Source organism: Buteo buteo, chromosome 1, assembly GCF_964188355.1.
Source record: "Buteo buteo chromosome 1, bButBut1.hap1.1, whole genome shotgun sequence".
Classification (NCBI taxonomy): Eukaryota; Metazoa; Chordata; class Aves; order Accipitriformes; family Accipitridae; genus Buteo; species Buteo buteo.
Genome location: NC_134171.1, coordinates 34,231,748 through 34,255,040, shown reverse-complemented (window position 1 = coordinate 34,255,040; position 23,293 = coordinate 34,231,748). Strand labels below are relative to the sequence as shown.

Sequence of the window (23,293 nt, the reverse complement as noted above, 5' to 3'; positions counted from 1 at the left end):
ACCATATTTTAGTGAAATAAAGCAAATAAAGCAAACTGTAATATAAAGTGTTAGCCACCTGCTCATTGAGAAATTATAAATCACAATACTTACAAGAAAAATTAATTCCTTTACAGATGGTACCTTCTTCCAATAAATGAGTGGGAAAGTTTTGATCTTGAGAGTCTATGCCTAAAAGCAAAATGAGATAAATCTCCATCTGTTCCTGTACTGTGACAGGAAATACACAGGTATGTATTTGGGAAGGCAGCCTTGCATTGTTACAAATGTATGACTTTCCCCAGCTGAGCAGACACTTTTAATGCTATCTTGTAAGAACATATTTTATTACAGAAGATGCTCTTTGCAGCTTTCTAAGTTGACATTTCAGAGCATTTAATAAATCAAGTTGTAAATGCAATGTCACTCCAGACAGAAGTCATTCTTATGATTATTTCCACACTAAAATTTTTTGGTGAATATGTGTTAATGAAGTTAGGGAAAGCAGCCAGCAATTGTTAGGGAAATGAAACAAGGGTGCCTGAATAAGATATTTCCCAAAGAAATCAATGTAGGAAACTGTTCTGGTGGCTGAAGATCCTCATGTTGAAGTAGAACATAAACCTCTTCAGACTGCAGGAGTTCTGGAAAGCTGGCACTATCCAATAACTTGCGCAAATGTGAACATTTAACCTGCTGTTCCTAAAACTGACTTTGAGATTCATGCAGAGCAGGGTTGTCAAGTGACCGCTGGTGACATTAAACACTTCTTTTCAAAAGAACATTGCTGCTATGGGCAGATAAAAGAAACAGCAAGCCTGCAATAGCATTATCCAGCATCTCTCAGCAATAGTAAATTTCAGTTACAGTGTCACTGCAGCTCCTAATTACTGGTAGTGTGCTTTACACATGGCTTCAGTAACTAAGTTGTCTTTCTCTTGTGTATTTGCTTCAGTGAACCACAAAAACAAATAGGCTAGAAATTATAGAACAGTAAAATGCAACAATCCTGCTTTCTTTTAAATCAATGAGAACAGATAGCCTAGTGGTACTTGGTAATACAATTCCAGCTTCTTAATTTTAGTTTTTCACAGTAAAAGATGAAAAAAAAACCTTAATGAAAATTAAATTTTCATGTTTAACAAAATAACTGATGACCATTTTGTTATGCTTGCTTGGATTTTACTGTGCCTGATAAGGTCCTAGGTCAAAACAGCTCCTGTTGTCCTCTGGCGTGGATCCTCTGTTGTTTAATAAGGGCTCAGCTGCAGCCTTCCCCCAGCTCAGACAGCATCTCTTCCTTCTACCCAAGATCACATTTTCACAGAACTTGTAGGGACTTAGTACCTTTAAAACACCTCCACTACTGTCAGATTAGATTGAAGCTGAGAAATGGGATCGTAATTTTTTAGGTCAGGAAGACAGACAAATAAATAGTATGACCAATACTTCCATATGAGAGCTTTGTACTGAACATTTCTTAGCCCGCTTGTTCACATTACAAACACACCAAATTTTTCCCAAGTACTTCTTCTCAATATCCAGATAAACTCAGTTCCTTTTTTAGCAGATTTCATAGCTCACATGCCTTAACGAGTGTTCTCACATGGCATCATCCTCAGATTTCTCATTTAAATGGGAATACGTACATCTACAATACATGTTGCCAGCACCTGTAGTAAGATGAACACTCTCCACTGAGAGGATCTGAAACTATTACAGAAATAATTTTCTGAGAATTCTGAGTAAAATTTCATAATCTGTAAAGCAAATGGCTATTTTTTTATCTGCCATTTTTTATCAATTATTTTGATCTTGAGGCTTGACTTGTTCAGTCAAGTAACAATTCACATCAAGCCAACACTGAAGAAGCATTTCAGTATCAGGAATGTGCTTTTCATTTGTATCTCACACTTTCCCTATGTATCATAACTCGGTTTGTACAACGGAGTGGTCTCAGAGAGCACTTGGATCCTTTCCAGTTGAACTAAATGAGGAGACAGACGTCTAGGAGCACACCTACTGCACTCTCACCCATGGAACAGGCATGAGTTAATTCAATCTAAGACTGCTGAAATGTGTATAGCATAAATGTCAGATCCTCAAGATCAATTCTTCTGCTCTATAAACCTAGTTCTGTTGCATTGCTTTACTTGTTGCTGTAGACCATCCCAATCACATAGAGTAATACTCTGGACAGAACTATGGGCAAACAACTTCAGACAGTTGACCTTAATTTGTGTATAGAAAACTTTCTGTCTAGGCAGGAAACAAATCTTTTCAGTGATCCATTGTCATAGGCACCTCTGCCAGGAACAGAGCTTATCAGAAACACATTGAGCATTCTCTTCAACTGCTCACAGAAGGCTGTAAGGGCTCTTTCCTTGAATACGATGGATTTTGGATCGAGACTTTACAAGCTAAGAGCACACAAGCATCCTCTTGTGCATACAAAGTTCTCTGCAGGCCTGACAATTTAGCCATACAATCACGCTGATGACTTCTCTGACAGATTTGATGCTTCTACCATAAGCCATTTTTGATTAGTGGGACTAGTCATTACAGCCCACAGACAAAGGGATCTATTACAATTAGGCAGGGGTAAATTATTAGCATTTCATACACTGAAAGCAATCTTCATACAGTGCTGTTTTAGTTCTCAGTACAATCTTTTCTACAGGCATGAGATATTGGAATTTTAATGCCTAATAAATTCTGTGAAATATAGCAGTGCTCTGCAATATGCAAGCTTTAGACAGCTGATGTATTTAGACTGGCTGGCCACTTCCACGCATTTCCCACCCGTCCAGCTGATCGCACAGAAAGGGGAGTGGAATACCTGCTGAGAATACCTTCGCAGTTTGATCAGTCTGCCTTACATGGAGCATGACAACAGAACACAGTGGCCCCCTCAGGCAGCCAGTACAGTACGAACCCACTATCAAAGCAAGGATTATTATGTGAGCTCCTCAAGCACGAAGCCATGCCCACTGCAGAATGCTGCTGTGTTCTTTGGATACTGCCAGAATTCTGCACCACCGTGGATGTCAGCAGAGCTACCTGAGGTGTAAATAAATTTAGGGTCTGGCCTTATGCACCTTATTTCCTTTCAAATAATTGATCTTACATCTGTGTACTTACTTCTACTTAGAGAGACAGGATGAATTTTTAAATCTACATTTAATCCATGCAAAATCATCCCCTAAGGTCCATGAATCTTGGAGAATCTTTTACAACTCTCTACAACTTTGGCTTTAATGTTAAAACAAGATTGATGCTGCATGCCTTCTTGCAAAACAGCAGCATCAGCCAAATATGCAAAAATGCTCACTTATGGAAAATGCAATAATTTTTAATGCAATTTCTAGCCATCACCATTTTCTTCTGCTGTCCCCAGTAATACAGAATATGAAGCCTTTTCTTGATGTTACTGCAGATCTTTCCTCACATAAACTCTTATCATCTGTCACTGGTGAAAAATGCACAAGCAGGAAAAGATAATGCAAATACTAAAACGCTGTCAGTTAAAATGTTTGAGAGTGCATGCTTCGGGATGATGAAAAAGCCTCTTTTGTATTGAAACTTAAGTGGTAATGTTCTAACTGGAACAAGAACAATATTTTTAATCCGTGCCTGAAAGATCAAATTAAATCTGCTGCAGTCAACCTTGGTAGGGCTGTATCTATCAGAGATTACTTTTTTTTTTTAACGAGAAAGCTACAAGTCCAAAGCTACTGCATACTCATTTGTCTGGTTTTCTGTAGACATTCGGGGAGCTAGGGCAATCATTTCCAGCTCAAAAGAACATCCCAAAATACTAGGAGATCAAGAGAAAAAAAGATCTCTTGAGATACATTCCATGATTTTCTCAAATAGAGTCAGATCTCAACAACAGAATTTCAAACACAAGCTAGTCACAAGTTCACAGTACTTTTACGATAATGTATCAGTGCATTAGCTAACATCTTTCAGTTAGTTACAGTCCTACCAGCAACATCACTGCAGTATTTCTGGCCCCATGGTTGTTTCCAGTACAAATTCCCTATTTTACAGGCATTAAAATGCAAGTATTTGGAATCCCATAAGCTTGAAACTTATTCTACAAGCTGTCAACTCAAATGCAATATATATTTTTCCTCCCCCAAAAATTTAATTTAAATTGGTTCCACCATTTTTCTTTATAGAATCTAGAGAAGGGCATGAAATGAACATTTGACAGCTACTAAGAAAATACGTGTTCTCAGAGAAGCCAAAGAAATCACAGCACTTAATTCACCGGCTGCTAGTTGTTTACTGCAATCTGCTTTTAAATACACTAGCAAAACCATGAAATATGTATTATTTTTGCTTTACACAACAATTACTGAACACTTACATTAAACATCATTCAAATTTCCTGAGGTAGTAAAAAGAGGTATTTGAATTCTAACATTTTTATGCATCTTCAGTATATGTAAAGTGTCTGCTGAATACAAGGGCAAATATACCAATAATTGCAATGAGTTAAGAGAAGTGTGAAAAAATGGAAGACTACAGTACACAATATGAACTGAGATGTTCACAGTGGCCTCGTGTGCAAACCCCTCTGAATTTAACACCCGACTCCCTTAAAATTCTCAGCTAACAATGCTGGGGAAGGTCGTGTGAAAAGACAAGGGCCAAAAAGAAAGGGGCAGAAAGACAAAAAAGAATGAACCATATAAGAATAATCAGAAAGCACAACCTGCTTCAAAAAGAGTGAGCTAGCCCCAAAGAGGATACAGAGAACCCAGTAGAGGCCAAAGCCATCAATCTCTCAGTGACTGTGGAAGTTTCTCTCCATTCTTGTTATTCCTGAAATTGTTAGATCAATATTTTCCTCATTGGTTCCAAGCAACAAAGATTATTCATGCTGTAGAGAGACTTTTTTTTCTTTTTTTTTTTTTCCCTGCTGGTATTTAAAGAAACTGGGGAATATGTACAAAATGCCTGATCCATTGACCACTTAAGTCAATAGGAAGACTTCCATTTAGGTCTCTGAAGTGGCTTGCTACTTCAGAGGTGCAAGATGAATTTTGTCATGTCTAGACAGATAATCGGCTTTTTAGATTACAACTATCATGTGTTTTCGTGTCAACCTTACTAGCTGCAACAGGGAAAACCTGGACTGTTGCATAATAGATATATACCATTTCTTTACCTCTTTTTATTCTTCCTGATCCTCAAATACAGAAATCCAAATGTCCTTGGCATGCCCAGTACTTGATGAAAGGGATTTTAAAGCAACAAAGAAAAGTTTATTAGAGGTACCTTACCTCTTGATATAGCCAAGTTATACTCATTCCTTTGAAAAGAAATGCTATGACTAAGACATCATTTGCAACACCACAATCAAAACCCATCACTTAGATCTTCACCCTCTGTGACACATGCAGAGTGTCAAACAATGGAACACACTGAATTTGCAAGCAGCATTAGTCATCCTTACCTCTGATTCTGCTTTTTCTAGCAAAACCTTTTTAACACAGAAGTTGTCCCTCAGTTCTCTCAGAAGATAATTAAATAATTAAAATTCTCTTTCAAAATTTCAGTCTCGTTACATCCATGTGTGATATTTGTCTCTTTGGACCATTTCTAAATCCAACATCATTAACACAGCAAACGGATTACTAGAATGTCTAAAAGCATGTGAAAAGTTATTTTTGAAGCTTGAAGAATAGGGCTACATTTCAGAAAAAACTGCAAGCATTTCACTGAAATATTATTTGTCATCATCAAAACATGAAACTTCAGAGAGTGCACTATGCATAAAGAGCAGAGCAAGAACACTGCACTGAAAAATTAATGAAAGTGAAACTTTGTTTTATTTCTAATTAGGAACCGTGGTTGACTAGGACAGGAAGGTTTCACCGAAGATTCACTGCAGGGAATTCTGCTACATTGTTTTTCTTGGAAATATTTCTAAGATCAAGGATGCAATACCCTGGAAATTAATAGAACAGAAAAAGAGAAAAGAAAGGGGAGGTTTCAGTGGCTCTTCACGCAAAAGGCTGAGATTAAAAAAAAAAAAAAACAAAAAACCAGGCCTGCTTGGGTTATTAAATCATTGCTTGATGAAAGTGCAGAATTATAAATGCTATAAAGCACAGGGAATACAGTCATTCAGTTCAGATTTAACTAATTTTCTTTGCATTTTGTGTGAAACAATGTTTGATATAGACTGTTAATATGTTTTATTGAAGGTTTTGCCCAGGTAAACTCACTAAAAGGAGGGGAAAAGGATTCTAATTCCCTCTGGCCAAGGCCTATAGATAAAACAGTTTTCCAAAAGTAAGCTATCCCATCCAGGAGTGGAGCTGGCTGGAGTAATCTAACTTTGGAGACATGCAGTGTACATGACCACATCTGAGCCAGTTGTTCCAAGTCTTCCTTTCTATGACATGAAGTGGCTCAATTCATCAGACCTAACCTAGACATTCTAGGACAAGGATGAGATGTGTGCTGTGCCAAGGCCTATAGTAGCTAGCTAAAATGTAAAAGTATTCATCAATGTATGCAGATTAGCACCATCCCTGCTGTCCACAAAAAAAAAAAATAATCAGATCATTATGCATGCTGCAAAGAGACTTCCTGTAATATTTTTTACACACAGCCCTGTACAGTATATCCATAGCCGTTTCTTATCTCATTGTACCCTGAGGCTCTGAAAAAAAAAGCCAGCGAAAGTTGCTGAAAAACTCCCATTGGTTTCTGAAATAACAGCATGCAGCTTGCAGCTCTAAATCATCAGCTCTGGAGCATGATATAGGAGAAGAACCTGCACACAGAGATGTGACAGCTATCAGCTAGCATCTTCAGTAGAGAAAGAAACCTGTTTGCATTTATCTAGTTCTTCCAAAGATATCAGTGCATGAGTTTACAAAGGACAAATAAACTACAGAGCTACGTTAAGACATAGGTACGTAGCAAATCAATAGCAGAGTCAGAAATCTAACTCAGGAGAAATATCTCATTTCCTTTCCCATGACCACTGATTTATAACAGCACAGGTAGTTGCAGAATAGTTTCTGAATCTACATGAAAATAGCTGTTGTCAGGGATGACTGTCAAGCTCATAGAATTTAGAAACATGAATCAAAAAATTGTGCTTGTCTTCCTACTTCTGCCTGTAACTATGGGTTACACTACATTCCGCCCTCCATATTTTGGTTTCTCTGTCTGCAAGATGGTGACTTTCTTCCCCCACCACCTATAACACTGCTTAATTTACAACTGTAAAGTGCTTTGAGACCATTGCATGAAAGTATAGGGAAACATACAATACTCTTGTTTCTAAGCTTGTCATTACTATGAAACAAAATAGGTATTTCGAAGCCATACTGGGAACATATTATTTTAATTTTGACTGTTTTGACATTGTGTTGTGTTTCCATTTTAGAGTCTTGATGGGATTTACCATATTCTCTACTTGTAAGGCTATGCTTTCAGGTTAGTAGCAACATGAGATAACAGATTTCTTACAATTATTGTGGAGAAGAGAAAGGATTAAATCTGGCTGCTTGTTTTATATCTCAGCAAGGATGGAGAAAGCAAAGAAAAAGAAATTGCAAGGCTCTTACGTTCTTACCATGAAGAGATGCTTCTTATGGAAAAGCAGAGTTTCTGAGTGCTCAGCTCTATTAAATTGAAGTCATATCATTGAAGCCTCCATTTTAATTCCTAAGAAGGGCAAAATAAAAGAGAGGTTAGCAAAATGAGAATTTAAACTTAGTCAAACATTTCCTTTGGTTTTGAGGCCAGGAAGTTTCTGAAGTTTATTTCTCTTTCTTTCACAGAAGAGAATTTAGAGCTCAGACACACTGACTGGAATGGAAGAGTAATCAGTCAGAAAGAACAAATAAATTTTGTGTCTGCCTCTGTTAGTGGGGAAAATAATTGAAAGCATGACTGCTTATGCGGTTCCTCTACAACTTCAAAAGTGTACAAAATCACAGAAAAGGGAATGCCATCTGTTTGTTGTTAGGGTCATGTCTTTTATTTTCCTACTTATACTCCCACTGAAAGCAATGAGAAGTTTTCAATCCTCCGTAATGAAAATGACATAACTTTATTTTCTCTCCTATATTCAGGTTACAGTAGGCTTTATTATGCATCTTCCTCTCCTCCTGAGTAAGTTTAAGTCTTTGTTAACTAACACCTTTGAACATTATCTATAAAACAGAACAAAAGTGGCAAAAAAATGGTCACCACCTTTTAAGAGAAGGAATGTGACCATAAGGAGAAATAGTGGACCTCCCTCAGGTCTGAATGTTTGCATCGAGAAGATTATTAAAAGCAAAGCCACTGCAATAACACAGAATGCGCCCTTGGCATAATGAAAGCAAGATGTAAAAATGTGTTGGTGAGAAGGGCAGCTTTGAAGCAGCTGCAGCCCAAGCTCTATAATAATATCTGAAGGAGGATATGCTGGTAATGGAAGTGTGCCTTGTCTAACTTCAACTATTCATCTCAAGGGGCGATTTACAAGGTGATAAAAGGTTCCAAGCTGCAAAAGGTACTTTAGGCAGTTAAAAAGCAGCTTTTTATGATCATTTCTTCTGTACAGTACACGTTGTTTCATTAATCAAATGCTTATTCTATTAAAACACCAACTCTTTTAGCTGGTGGGACAACAAGTTTTACTACCATGAAATGGCATTAAAAGCCACAGACTTCCCAGCTAAGCCTTTGTAATGATTCTAACACAGCCCAAGTGTGGCTGTCTCCAGCGGGGTACCTGAATGGCACGTCTGCCCTGCTTTGCTCCTTGGCAAGTTTCTTGGTGTGCTTCAGTTCTCAAGGCCATGTCGCCCTTTCCAAGCAAGAAAGCACACAGGGCACATGTGCACTCCCTAAACCAGAGCAAAACAGGCAGCTCACATCAAATCTGGCTCTGTCAGCATTAAATTGCTCACGAAATGAGCGTTAAAAGCCAAGCATGGCTGCGGCAAAGGGAAAGCTTCCACTCACAAAGACCATTGCAATGCTTTAAAAATATCAGCTTTTTCATCTCCTAGAGACCCAAAATCCTTCACTCACAAGGAGAGTTATAGATCTGGGGACCTGGTATGTGACCTAAAATAAATAAATAAACATTTATAAAAACTTTTGTCAACTCTCTTTTTAGTGCTTGAAAGAGCCTTCCCAAATCAAGGATGCCACAGACCACCAGCTAGGACACTCCTTTGGTTTCCTACTCCCTAAATCATCAGATTACTAAAGAAAGGAAAGCAATTCTTTATTTTGTAAATCTAGCTCCAAAATTAAAAGCATTTAGATTCCTACACCCTCGTCCACCAAAGAAATCATTAAGTGCAACTCAGATAGGAAGACAAAACTGCAGTACAGCCTCCCAGTCATACTCATAAACTTTTCAGTTGACTTAGGCATGGAAAATATCCTCTATGTTAAGCAGGAAAGTAGAATGAAACAACAGATACTTGGAGTCCACATAGTTGGACTTAGAGAGTGGGAGGGAGGGAGGGGATAGGGAAAAGACCTGGTTGTTTATTTGCACAGCAACCACAGTAACCACCAGGCAATTTAAACTTGCCTTTTAATGAACTTAAAATGTTAAAATAGTAACTATAGTAATAAAGAAGAAAAAATTAATCATGGTAATACAGCAGCTGCCAGGGGCTTATAAGTCTAAATCCACATGGAACTAACTTTAAACAAGATCAGTGTAGATACATTATAGAATACACACTGGTAAAGTAATTTAAATTTACCAATTATCCACTGCCTGTTTCAGAGGTACTACTGAAGTTCAGGGGGTTTTGCTAAAATGTATAACCAAAATCCTGTAAATGCTTGTGTAGATTAAAAATAAGTCAAAATAAATGTTTCAGAAAACATACCATAATGGCACTAATAAAATGTAAAGGAATGAACATCAGGTATTTAAATATTCCATTACATTAAATACCAAATCAACATCCTAACACAAGACAAACAGATTTTTCTATTTAGATAAACAAAAATAGTGACAAACATTTTCTTGTTATTCTGTGAAGTGGTAGTTTCAATATCAGTATGAAACCATCACATTTTATTACAAGTTCAAATCCACCCACGGCAGGTGGATTACCAACAACATTTCGACCAAAACTATTGTGGGAAAGCTATACTTACTATTACCTTACTTAGATTTGGAGAATCTTTTTGAAGTTTGTAAATTACTATTTTGCACTGCTGTCTGACAACATAGCAGGAGACTCACATTAAAACATGCCATTCATCACTCTGTGTAACTTGCTTAATTTGTGTGTGAAAGCAATCTGTGTCACAGTAAGAGGCATGGTGTCATAACGGCTGCTTGGGATTCAAAAGGATTAACTTATACCACAGGGAGGTGGTTACGAGGGAATTCCTTCAAAAGCACAACTACTGGCTGAAAAAAAGGCTACAGTATTTTAATACAAACTGGTACAACTCTAAAGGTACTTGGCCAGATATAGGGTGCAGAGCCTGACCGAGATAAGCCTTGATGAAACTAAGTGGCTACTGCATTATAGTACCAATCAAAATGACCAGCCAGCAGGTCAGTCTTCCTGGCCGCCCAATGCACCCAACCTCCCCTTTAAGTCGATGAGCAGTGGTCAAGCCATTACGGGAGGAAGGTCTCTTCTCTCGGCCCAGTCACCACATGCAGTTATCCTTACGGCTGCAGTCTTTCACTGCCAGCTACGCCTTCTCCCGATTTCTCTACAGCGTAGTACAGTGGAGATTCTCACCAGCTCTCCCCATAGCCAGGTACACAACCTTGGACATCTGAGATACAGCACAGACCTTTCTGCACGTTTTCCTTGAGACCCCAAAAATGACAGATGCACTCAGGAGCACAAGGAAGACGTTGTTCATTTCTGGCTGTGTTTCAAACCACAAGTCACTCTCAATTTTCTGGAAGACAGAATAGAAAACACCAGTAGATCACTTTCGCCTCATTGAACACTGCTACCTTAGGCAGGCTTTCCTCTTACTACTCACATTTTTGCAAGGAACTCCAGAAGATTACCAAACTCCACACACCATGAATATTCAGTTGACTGTCAGATGTTCTAGCTAGACTTCTCCTGGACAAGGTTCATTACACATTAGGAAACATGGAGAGACCTTGAAGTCTATCCTCATCTCTCAGATCACTAGCCACAGGTGTCTCCACTTCCCAAATCACTTTTGCAGAGGTACAACTGAAGCAGTAAGCATAGTCACTAGGACCTCCAGAAGAAGTCCTCTCAAATAAAGTCCTAGAACCACAGCAAAGTTATCATCTCATTTCTCATGGCTTTGGGGAATCATTGAGTAGCTTCAATAAATACTATTACTGAAAAGTCTACAAAGAAGGATGGAAGAACATTCAGTCAAATACTGGCAGTATCTACTTTGCAAGGGCAAGAGAGGCAATTTAAGTTCATACGTCTGGACCCTTTAAGCATAGTAGTCATATAGTGCTTTTGGAAAGTTTGAACACTATAGCTGCTCCTTGAACCTTGGATTTCAAAAGGTAGACGCCCATTTTGGAAATGTCACCCAAAATATTCCCCTTACCACACACATTTTATTCTTGGGAAGAGTCTGTAAGGTTGGGTTGCTATCTGAAAGCAGCTGTTCTATATTATTTGTAAAAATAAAGAAATAAATATACCCTTTCTTTGGCATTTTCTTCCTGTGCTTTCCTGAGAAGTACTTCATAATAACAACTTAAAATTAGAATTTTTCACACATTTCTTCTTGATCAATTATTAGGAAAAAAGACAGAGTCAAAAATCAGTATCTAGCCCAGTTTCTTCTAGCCCTTGCTGTATATGCCTTCATCTACACAAGGTACCGGTTGCAGTGATCCAGAAGGAGCTGACTGCTTATATTCATGTTTAAAATCAATTTTAGCATGAAATACATGAGATTATCCAAAGAAAATGTTTAGCAGGATTAAAACAATCATTTACATTTTGCCAATCTCTTAACGGCTGTACTAACTAAATGTTAAAAAAAGCCTCTTATTTCTGCAGAGTCAACAGCTCTCTGCTTTCTCAGGAATATTTTAGAGCCATAAATTGTGTCTTGCTTTTGCCCAGGTACACAAATGGCAAAAGGCTACAAATTACAGACTCATCGTTGCTTTCCATTTCTCTTCTACTCTTATACTGTCAGTAACTCAGGCTGCAAATTCGACACAAGCCTACCCTAGAGCCTCAAATATAGTCATAACTTCTAATTAAATGTAAGCTAAATTAATCCAGCTGAATCACTCTTTGACTTAAACATAATATAAGGGAAAATTATAAGCTCAGACTGGTTTATGATGGTTCCTGATTGGTTCATGTAAAGTGAATAAACAGAAAGCAGAAGTGTCCCCTTTTTGTAACAAACGTACAAAATACCATAGAAGGAACTAGTGACTAGATCCTTCATATCCAGTCTCAGCAGAAGCTGACAAGAATATCTGAGATACAATTCAAAATCCATTCACAGTTTCATATGTTCATGACCTTCTGCTCAAACTGGAAAGTTCAGTAAACCACAAGTGAAGTTGCACAGCTGGCAATCCGGCAGGGTCGGTTTTTGTTTTTTCATTAATCAGCAGGCCGGCCCCCTTCTGACTCACCTCACTAACCCCTTGAAACTTTTTTATTTGTAAAGGGATAATTCTTAAAATATTTCTCAATGGGGGTAATTATCTCCACTTTCTACATGTAATTAAACCAAGGAACAGAAGAGCTAAGTGACTGCCAGAGGTCATACAGAAAGCCAAGAAGAAAATATGGTGGCTTTCCTCTGAAGGAGCTGTTTAAATGTTAAAAAATATATAAGCTGAGAGAGAGAACAAAAAAATTCCAGAAAAAAAAAATTAGCAGAGTCATGAATTATGATTTGGCAGTAGTCAGTCCATGACAGAAACCTTGTCTCTTTTACCTTCGTGGTACTCGGTATAAAATACAAAATAATTCAGTGCCAGTCTCCTTGATAAATCGAGCACTAGAAAAGCCCTGAATGCAATATTATCTAGCAGATGATAAATTTGCTATGAGAAGTACAATGGCATTAAAAATCAGAAGTCCTGTGAGCAAAACGTTCAACTTCTGTCCACACTTCCTACACCTAAACTTCTATGATTTTTAATCAGAATTTCTTAATGTGACATTAGTATGCAATTAAGTTCTGCTTTTCATTATATGAAATTCTCAAAAGCACAACAACATTCTTCACTGGGAGCTGAAAGTCAGTTGTTTAAATCTTGTTGTAAAATTGCATTTCTTCTCAAAAATATCTGGAATAAACTTGCAGACTGAATGTGATTTTGCATTACATGCCCTTGCATTTATCAGATATTATAACAGATAATAGGCTAGTTGGTATGTATGCTACAGTATCTACAGATATTTCATCATATAAATTCCTGGGAAGTAAAAAGCTAACCAGACATTATGCCTAAAAAGCCTTTTCCTATTTTAGGAGACAATTCATACCTGGCCTTAACTCTTATCTTATGCCAGAAAACACCAGAAACATGTCAGAAACAACACCATCATGACTAGCTATATTGCTACTGCTAAATTAGTCACTTCACAAAGTTCACTAAAAGGACAAGGCAAGGGAAGACGGTAGGCATTCCCTACCTGCACCTTTTGGAAGTCAAAAATGAACTGGTTTACTCAGGAAGGTGGCCTTAAGGTATCAAAGGACAGTATCACAAGAAATTAATAAAGAGCAAAGTACTATCTCTATAAGTAATACCTACCATGAGAAGAAAACGGCAGTTTGGGAATACAGTTTCACTCTGCAGAAATAAAAATGCATCCATGTAGTACTACCCGCATGCAAGATGGCTGCTATGAATCTGATGCTACCTCAAAGCTGTGGGACCAGTACGTGCTGTGCTAACCCCAGGCCTCTGGCTTCCTCTCCCTTTGTGACTGGGAATCTTGTATCACAACTCCTTTTCAGCTGAGACATCTGGGTACTCTCCCCTTGGGACTGAGGGGAGTGGAGGAGAAGGAGGGGACAAAGAATGTCCTCAGACACCTTTGCTCCAACCCTCATACACCGAGCACCCACCATCCTTCTAAGAAAGTAATGGGAAATGCCAAAAATGTGCCTCCCTCCCTGTGGCAGACTGCTGCAAGAGGGGCACTTCTGGTGCTCTTCAGTGCCTGCCTTCTCCATTGCCCACCCAGCTCCTCAGCTCCCCGACTCTCCAGGACCCCCGCCTCCCTACAATTTGAGCCTTGAGAGCTACTCCAAGCCACAGGCAGCAGTTTCATTTTTTCACAGAGAATTTCAGAAGCTGGAGCTTTAACTCTGTATCAGAAGGAAAAAAGATTTGAAGTAGCCCAATTCTGCACGAAATGGAATGCCCTTTCTCTCCCTTACTGCACTTGAGATGCAAGAAAAGGCTCTCTTCAGAGAAGGAGAAAGAACAAGGGATAAGTCCTATGCTCTACAGCCACACACTGTAGAGGAGACTCAGACTGGCACTGACTTTTTCAGCTGTTCCAGAAGTGAGGACACTGGAGCAAGCTGGAGGTTCAGAGATTAAAAGACCACCCATTCCTACAAGATGAATCAGACCAGCAGATAACAAGAATTTGGCAAAGTGGAGTCCAAGCTTTAAACTGCCTAAAAAGTTCCTTTCAGTGGAAAATATCGTCTTAACAACCTAACAAGTAAACAATACGATCACTATGTTTACTTTTACACATCCATACGTCATTCCCAATGGTCAGCAATGTTGTACCCCAGTGGAACAGAATTTCTTGTCACCATCTCTACCCGCATCACTGTGACATACTCAAAAGGAAAAACCATGGTAATTATATTAAATAACTGAAAAGACCTTAGCCAATTGTGCTTAATGATTTTTTTATTCATACCTCAGGAAGAATTAATTGAGCTTTGTGAATTTAAGGAAGCTAAAACACCAGGCAGAGAAAATTACCACTGCATATACAGCAATCGTATCAACATCACTTCCACTGCTAAGTATACTCGTATCCTTATGATGCACACCCTGGTTACATAGTAAGTCTCACAATAATGGACACTTTCATTCTGCCTATACAGGTATTGACTAAATTCATGAAGAAAAGAAAGCTCAATAACCAAATATATCTCCTCCTGCCCCCAGTGAGACATGTTGTGGGGTTTCATAATGAACATGTTGCTTAAATGATTAGACTGTCACTTCTCCCAAAAGATTTGAGGCACTCTTATTGACTTTATTTCTCTAAGTTTGAAAAAACATTGTAAAATGACTTTCAGGCTCATCAAGTTGTTTTGATAATGGCCAAGGTATTGACCCAACTTAAAGAAAATAGCTTGTGTCTACACAATGATGAAGAGAATGGTAGAATGCAGGAGAGCTATAGGATTGTGGGTATTGTCAGCATGGATATAACTCTAGCCTCAGGTCCCATCTCTGACAGTGGCTAGCCTTGGATATGTCCTTTATTTTTCTCTAAAGCTCCAGCAGAGACAGACACATGGTGAGCTGTCACACACAGAAATCTCACCCTACCGATTAAAACTGACTTAAAACTTTGAACTGGAATCATTTCCAAACACATTTCTAAGGCTTACCTATCATTTGGGGTATTCTTAACACTCATCCTCCTGCAAATTTATGAGAACTATTTTTGGTTTAGGAGTTTTTTATATTTTTTTTCATGGAAGCAATTATTTTCTCCCACTGCCACTACTATATCACTTCTTCCCCAAGAAAATGGAAACATTTCACTTAAAGCATTTTTTAATTCCTTCTCTGAGAGAACCTTCATTATTTCACTGTGTGAACTGACACAAATGTGAAACTATCACAAGTTCATTTACACATTTGTTATATTATTCCACCTTTATTTAGGCTACATAGACTCTGTCTACTGGTTTTCACAAGAAGTCTGCTTTTTAACGAGTCCACAACTGTAACAGGCTTTCTTGACTGTCAAAGGAAATTGCAGCAACACAATGTGTGTGTGATTCGGGACTTAGTCTGTGTGAAAACAAGTTATGAACATATCTCTCAACTGCAGCATATGGTGTTATGTGAAAAGAAAAATCAACAGAAATCAGCAATTACAGCAACACTTCAGAAAGCCTGTGAAAAGAGTGCACACCTACACAGGGAAACCAAACAACTCATAATCTGATGAGGTTCAAGTTACTTCCCAGAGTCAAGCTGAAGGGTAATCATATAGCACTGGCTCATTTCACAGTCAGAATGAGCAACAGACTATTTCCCCCCCGCATGACGAGAGTGTAGCATAGTACTTGCAGAAAGCTTTAAGATTCAATTTCAGGGGTGGATCAGTTGATAGTGAACCATGCTCTCATGTAGGAAACCTGAAACAGGAGCTGTCAAACATCAGGGCATTCACAGCCTGTTGCAAGTGTTCAGTCAAGTCTGATTTAGCAGAAAGGTGCCTCTGTGTCATGCAAGAAGAGCTCAGGCTAACCACAAGGATTATTTTTTTCCTAATTCTACCTATCAAACTCTTTCTCATGCCATCTTCCTATATGGCTCATTTCACTAGTCGAATACATGGGGGAAAAAAAGGGCTAAACTGTGTTCCAAACACTGCAAGAAGGAAGCAGCAAGAACAATGCCCTATAAGACCAATGTCCAATAGTACCTATTAAAGACAGTGAGGCGGTGTTGTGGTTTAACCCCAGCCAGCAACTAAGCACCACGCAGCTGCTCACTCACTCCCCCCCCCACCCAGTGGGATGGGGGAGAGAATCAAAAGGAAAAAGGTAAAACTTGTGGGTTGAGGTAAGAACAGTTTAATAGAACAGAAAGGAAGAAACTAATAATGATAGTAATAACAATAGTAAAATGACAATAATAATTTAAAAAAACAGATTGGAATATACAAACCAAGTGATGCACAATGCAATTGCTCACCACCTGCCAATCGACACCCAGTTAGTCCCTGAGCAGCAATCCCCCCACCCCCACTCCCCCCAGTTTATATACTAGATGTGACGTCCCATGCTATGGAATACCCCGTTGACCGATTTGGGTCAGCTGCCCCAGCTGTGTCCCCTCCCAACTTCTTGTGCCCCTCCAGCCTTCTTGCTGGCTTGACTTAGTCCAAACACTACTGAGCAACAACCGAAAACTTCAGTGTGTTGTCAACATTCTTCTCATACTGAACCCAAAACATAGCACTGTACCAGCTACTAAGAAGAAAATTAACTCTATCCCAGCCGAAACCAGGATAGGAAGGTTTCAATAAAGCCAGAGAGTCATGAGCAGGAGGAAAAGCAAACACCAGCTGGGGCTTGTGCAGTACAGTGAAACATTACCAAACCAGAAATCTAGACACATTCCTGGTATGTTAGCAATGACAGCTTACAAATGCTACTGCCAACTAGAGTCCTCATATTTAGCTGTATTTCGTTGTTTTCTGAGTTTTGTTTGGAGGACTACAAAAAGTTTAAGGGTTAATGGACAATCTTCCTTTCTAAAATTCTAAGTCTTACCATTTCTCTATGTGTCTTACCTGTCTATGTACATGTTCTGCAAGCAAAAGTGGATGAAATCTGACTTGAGAAATGAAGATCATAAGAGCATAGTTTTCTTATCAATGTGAGGCTGAGAAATAAAGCAATTAAGATTCAAGAAAGAAAAAGATGTAACAGATCACTGCTGTAGTCTTACTAACATCTTATTAGGACACTAATGTGTTTAGCATACCCACAGACTTATTAAACATATTATCCTGACAACCTCTCTATGAAACTTGGAATTAGCCCGCTATTATTATTGGTATTTTACATTTCAGGAATTGATCCAAAAGAAGCTAACTAAGACCCTTATCTACACAACGTCCTTTAACCACCTCAGTGTTACTCAATACCTAACACTAGCTGTAGGCGTACCAAAATGATTCAGACAAAGTTGGAGCCAAGTTCTCTCCTTTGCTACTTATGCATGGCATGTCACAGCACAGACACATGTCTCTGCTTTGGTTGATACAGCAGTCTGACCCTCAACACTCAGGTGTTTACTGATTTGGAGAGTTAACACAGTGCTTGGGAGTGGGAATTATGAACCCTCCTTGAGGTCTGTGCACCGGCTCTGTAACAGGCAACAAAAATACCTTAAACATTGCTCCAAATTAATGACCTCCCCAGCTGGCCATCCTCCTCTCTAACATACGTTGGTCAACAGTAATTTCTCTATCAGTGCACTAACAGCCATTCCAAAAGTGAATGTGGAGAACAAGCATTCACAATAAGTTAATTGTCTCTCATAGAGAGAGAATGTTCCTTTCTCTTTCCCAATCTATTTCCCATTTCCAGAAATTGAATTACATAGCAGGTATTTAGGTAGAGACATCTGATTCCTTGCCTATGCCTCTGTTGCATTAAACTTCTAGAGAAATTGTTTCTGAACAATTATATACCTGAACATGAAATTCTGCTTAAGCCATTTGGCTCCATTCAAAAAGGACCAAAAGGCAATAAAAATGCCATTTTATATGTCTTGCTAAATGAACAAAGCTGTACTAACCACAGAAATTTTACATATAAAAAACTCAACTTTTCTGTAAAAAAAAAATAACTACCACTTACATTCAGACGGTGGCGTTCTATCCAATCTAGACAAGAAAAAAGTTTATTCCTCATTTATTCTCTTTCAACAGCTCTTTTGTCTCTTGATCAGAGGGGTGTGGGCAATTTAATCGTGTGAGTTATCTGAATACTCACTGGTATGTCCCATACTTTCCATGTGAGATGGAGGTTACTGTTGTGAAAATATGGTTATTGTCAGTTGCATTACAATGGACTTATATTTAGAGTGATGTTTGAGGATAGACTGCAAAATAGAATAACTTCCACTTTAGACTTCTGTGTTAATTAACTTTGAAAACTGAGGCTCAAAATGCTGATTAAAATACTTCTCTTTTGCCTTAGGATGGTCTACGGTGGATGTTTCATACCATACTACGAACAAAGAAACCGGAGAGCTAATGTTTATTGCTATATTTTCATAGATAAAGTGAAGGAAAACCTTCTTCAGGCCTTTTCAAGTACCATAGCATGGTATCAGTGTGACTCTTGGTCGGAACAGGTACTTTTGTAATTTCCCTTTCACAAGAAGCAAATTTATTTACAAAATGTAATAGAGACATTTGCAGCACTTTGCAATATTGTATAACAATCACTGTTCAGGAGAAAACACCAAAATCAAGAGTTATCTAGCAACTGTTATTTGAGGTGTTTAGCCACTGTGTAAAGTTTTAAGGTTGAATGAATACATAAAAAAACACTGCGATATTTCTAATTTTAAACTGGGAATCCAAAAATATCCAGTTTTACCAAAGCTTTGCATTTCCTAACCAGTACATTCCATGCCACAATTGACACCAAATAGCAGGTAGCAAAGTCCTTTCTAGACTCAGTATAGAACAGCCCCTTTGAATCTATATGAACTTTCCACCCCAATCCTCAAGTCCAATAAAGTCTATGCAGTCAATGCATAAACCCTGGAAGGAAATGATCAAATTTAGATGATACAACAGAACTTCAAGATTATTCGTGATCCAAAATGTCTTGTAGTAACCAAGTTAAATGTACAAAACCATATTTCAAGCAGCTTGCCTGAAAGCAAAAATGCACTGTATTGCGCTTCCCTCAACATGTCATCCAAAAAAATTAAACTAACATCTTCTATTCTCATCCGGGTTTTTAAGTCACCAAGAATCAACATGAAACTGGAAGCTGATTAGGCCTTTAAATAGCTATGTAAGTAAAGAAATCTAGTCAGCCCTGTCTCACTCATTGCAACAATCGAAGAGGCTGATACCACTGATGTTATCAATGGCTGAGAAGCTTACAGAATTGTATCTACAAAACATCAGAAGTTTTCAATACTTTTACTTCATTTTAGAGTTTGAATTTCAGCAGAATAAGTAAAGTAAGTTATTTGGTCTTTCCACAGTCTATAGTTTCACAACTAAGTATCCACCAATGTGACCAAGAATTTACATATAGCTGGAAGGTTCTGGGACTTTGTCTAAAATAACTTTGTACAAAAGAAATTAATGAGTTGTTTGAGTTCTTCTAACCAAGAAAGTCATAATAAATTAATATATCTAATTAAAAACAACCTCAGTGAGATTACATTAAAATCTCATTTTGTTCTATTAAAAAATTCAATAAAACTGTGCCAATTAAATTAGGCAATCAGTAAGAACAAGGAGATTTTCTTGATGTTTCATCTACTTTGTTAGGCTATTAGAAGTCATTTTTAACAGCTTGTTGACAATGCTCCTCTCTTGACAGTGCCGCAGGTAGTATCAGATGTCAGCTTTCAAATCTGCTTCGACAAATCCTCCTTGCATTGCCATTTAGCACATCTGCCTTTGCAGGTAATTCAGTTCTCCTAGGAAGCCCAGTACTTCAGTAGTGTGGGAGATAACAGTTTAAAGGATGGAAAAGGGAAAACAAAGGGAATACTGAATTTCAAGCTAAACTGATACAGCATGTGAGACTATAAAAATGTAATTAGAAAGACACTTACAACCTGTTGTACAAGCTACACAGTCTCAGCTTGTAGATGAGCTCAGGAGAACTACATGGCTTATATCAGTATGCATTAATTCATTGTCTGCAAGTCTGAAGGGTGGTTCACTCTTGCCATGTATTACACTTTAATGCCTGCTGGCATTGCTTTCCCATATTGATCTTCAGCAAAAATAGATTTGGTCATACTGAGCAAGAAAAATCTACTAGCCAATTTCCAGCAGCTCTTGCTCAGCACAAAGTACCATTCAATATGGACTGTGAGGACCTATCATAAAACACTATCACTTTCTACATTTCTTACGTACAAATGACAAACTGCTGTTACAGACGTGTCTCTGTTCTACATGTCTAGCTTCTGTACATCTCAGCTTGTTACCTGTGCCATCAGAAACATGTTTGCTTGAAGGTTGGTCTTAAATACACAATCAAGATATTCATTAGCGGACTGATACCAAATGACAGAACTGATCAAGCTGCCACATTACCAGAAAGCTCTGACACTTGGAAAAAAATACCACATTCTCCAGGAAAGAAAAATTATTCTTTCAATTCATCCACCTTTCTGCAGGGAAACCCAGCAAACGGCTACTGTGACTCAGCCCCTGTATTGTTTGAATCCAGGAAGATTCACTTAACTGCTCTGGATGGTTTTTAGAATGTGACTTTACAAGCCTGTTTGAGCAGAGGGGGGTTTATGCCTTCATGTCCCATTCTACAGCACCAAGAGCCGCCTGCTCCCTGTGTTTTCAGGTTTCCATCTATATGACAGCTTGACTGAGATCCTGAGGTCTTCATGTCTTAGAATAGCTCAACCTCTCCAAAATAGGCTACAAAACCCTACTGTTTTCAGTAGCTGATTAATAATGCAACTTCTTTTCAAACACAAGTCCATCCTGCTGAATGATTTCTGCCACACATGAAGGTTTTGATGAAACAGCACCTTGAGAATCCCTATTCAAATTAAGTCAGAGACTGAAGACTGATTTAGGAATTACCTTCAAGATACTGAATAGTCAGGCAGTTTAGTCTTATCATACTTTCCTGGTAAAGACACTCTTCAGGTTGCCTGGTCCCCCAAGTGATCTGTGTTTATTGTCCTTACTGCACAGTGAGGTTTAAGTAGCATTTAGTAATAAATAAATACTATTGTAACAATGTTAAAACATCCCATCTTGACATTCTAGGAATAAACATTACAATTGCCCCATTTCATAGTGCCTTGCCATTTGATGTGACTTTGTAGAATATATACGATTACAATTTTGAAGAGGTAAAATTGAAATTAAGTCAGCCTGAAGTTATTTGTTCTGTACTCATTTCACCATTCAAAATTTTACAATTTTTTATCTTACCTGCCATGAAGAGGAATGTAAAAAACTTGAAGTCTTTCCCAAATTTGTTCCTCCCCATTTACAGGAGTCTCTCTGTGAGCTCAATAGGCAAAGGAGACTGTTCCTGTGTTGTCTATATAATCTTCACTTTTAAATGCAAAACAGCCTTTGTGACAAGGCAGCTGTCACTTTTCTGTTCAGCTACAGAATATTACAGAGTGACTCACTATGATCCCTATCTCCCACTCGCACTCCTGGGTGCTTTGCACTTGTTTTGTTCTTTGGTGTTTTGTTTTCCTTAATCTGAAATACAGTCATATAAGAAAACATAACACTTCTGAACTGCATTTTAAAATTTAATGGTGCTTTAGGACTTCCCTTCAAAGTATGCAGTACACTGCAGGGTTCTAAAATCCAAAACCTCAGAAGCTACCACCTTTATCTGCCCAAGAGACTAGCAATCTTCAGGAAAGCAAGAGAAATAGGACCTGTCTCACAAACATATATTGGTACAACTTTTACAACGCAGTATTTAACAGAGACATAAGCCATTCCTGTTCCATCTATCATTCTTGTGCACATGCTACATTTATTAATTCAGGACCTCTGGGACAGTCCCATAAATCTGTATGGAGCTGGGGGTCTGGGGTGGGGAGGGGTGTTTGGTTTTTGCAGCATTTGGCAGGGGGGTAAAATGTACTCTGTGATCCAACATGCCATTGTTGCTCCTTTGGATCTTAACACACATAATACCATTTAAACATATTGTAACAACCTGCATGATAAAGCCACTCCTGCAGCAGTTGTCATTTAGAACATTAATACTGCAGCTGGTTTAAATTTTAAAAATTTAATAAAAGGGCTTTGTCTACATTAAGGACCAGAGGGGGAAAAACTTTCTTTTTAATAAAAAGACTGGTAGAAGCACAAAAATGAATAAGAAACAAACAGAGATGAGCTCTGGAATTCTTAAAACATACATCAAAAGAGGTTCTCGATTTGGGCCTATCTCTGAGAAAACAGAATAAAATCAATCCTATCTGTAAATATAAAATAAACAGATCTTGAGAGCTTTTTGCATTTGTTTTGTCTCTAAATGAAAGGCATTGAAAGGTATGATTCACTTGCTAGGGTTCAACCCTCAACATATTTCTGCAATTCTTTCACATAGGAGTTTGAAACTCCAACGTTGGCTAAGCCTTTAACCTTTTCAGTAAAAACTACTTGCAAACTATCACTGAGAATGTTTCCAGAAGGAGTAAATCAGTGTATGGGGTACATGGCTTCCTTCTAGTCTCCCCTTCCTAGACTTCTTTCTCTACATATTCTAATTTGTCCTTGTCCAATTATACATAACAAACCTGGAAAAAACCCCAAACACTGCTGGCTAATTTACAGTACCGCCACTAAAAGAGGCCCCATGTAGACTGGAC

At 38.3% G+C, this 23,293-nt stretch overlaps 1 long non-coding RNA gene across 3 annotated transcripts in view; it reads right to left on the bottom strand.

Moving 5' to 3' along the window:
• The window catches only part of LOC142037292 (uncharacterized), a 179,639-nt gene that overhangs the window by 31,123 nt on the left and 125,223 nt on the right, over nucleotides 1-23,293 (bottom strand). For 2 of the 3 annotated variants that reach the window (XR_012652335.1, XR_012652337.1), the window contains exon 3: nucleotides 7,586-7,677. This is a non-coding gene — a long non-coding RNA (uncharacterized LOC142037292). Of the gene's footprint in view, nucleotides 1-5,696; nucleotides 5,942-7,585; nucleotides 7,678-23,293 lie in introns of those variants that run through there. The other variant, XR_012652336.1, reaches the window with a different exon arrangement.